Source organism: Pteropus vampyrus, unplaced genomic scaffold, assembly GCF_000151845.1.
Source record: "Pteropus vampyrus isolate Shadow unplaced genomic scaffold, Pvam_2.0 Scaffold378, whole genome shotgun sequence".
NCBI classification, from domain to species: domain Eukaryota; kingdom Metazoa; phylum Chordata; class Mammalia; order Chiroptera; family Pteropodidae; genus Pteropus; species Pteropus vampyrus.
In genome coordinates, this window is record NW_011889159.1 from 979490 (window position 1) to 980668 (window position 1179).

Genomic DNA, 1179 nt, shown 5'->3' on the forward strand with positions numbered 1-1179 from the left:
GATCCTGGAGTGGCTCATTGTTTAATGGGAGGACTCTAAGATGATAAGATGGGTTCAAGGCTGGGCACATTTGGTATTATCGAGGAGGTTCAAACCGTGGGCTAGACCAGTGGTTCTAAAACTTGCCTGCACATTGGAACCATTGAGGGAGCTTTAAAAGGCACAAAGGCTTGAGTCCAACCCAAGGGATGCTGATTTGATTGGTTTTGGCTGTGGCCTGGACATATGGAAAAACTCTCCAGCTGGTTGCATAAGCAGCCAAGTTTGAAGACCACAGGGGAGATGTTCCAGGGACCAGATGTGTTTTGGGGATAAGGCACAGCTTTCAGTAGAAGGAAGCTTCCAGGAGGGTGTGTACATTTAAGTGATTTTCAGTATAATCCCGAGGTTGTACCAGCACCGCCATTCTCTAATTGAGATGACATTTTAGAATGTGCAGGTCTGAGGGGTGGGAAGGCAGAGGTGAGAGTACTCCAGAGGAGGGAGAGGCTTAAGCAGTGGCATACTACTGGGACAGGGTCAAGAGATGGGGCTCTGCCACACCTGGGTTCCCCAGAAAGAGGAGTAGAAAGAGGTTCACATGCGACATGGAACACAACAGGAATCACAGTGCATATACCCTGTGCTTTCTGGTGAGCCTGAGGTGATCCTGGAAGGGATTCTGACCCTGGGAAGGTAAGGGACCAGGGTTGGGGGAGGGAAGAGCAGGCCTGTGGCTCTGGGGTACCCAGGTTATATAATAAAACCCTTTCTCAGGAAAGGCCCTGGTGCATCAGAGTTGATGGTTAATCATTCTGGGTGTTCCAGCTGTTTCTCTCCTTGCTATCATCATTCTCTGTGTCCTTTGGTACAATAAGAAGGCACTATTGGCTCTGAAGAACCCAAGTGAGAAATCTGGGCAGTGGGTGGGGAAGAGAGGGGCTCTGCCAGGGACATAGGGTCCCTCGTATCTCCCTCTGCAGGTAGATATGGGTATGGGAGTGACAAGCCTCTGTAACAGGAGCTGGAAGCTGGGTACTTGTGAGGGATATGGCTGCCACATCTGTATCTACACCCCTTAGCCCTGCTCAAAGCCAGGGCCTGCCCAGGGTCCTTGAGTGTCCGGCTGTAGCAGCAGGGAGGGCTGAGGCTTCCTGACTGGAGGAGGGGAGCACTAGGTGATCATGGAATCAGAAGGAA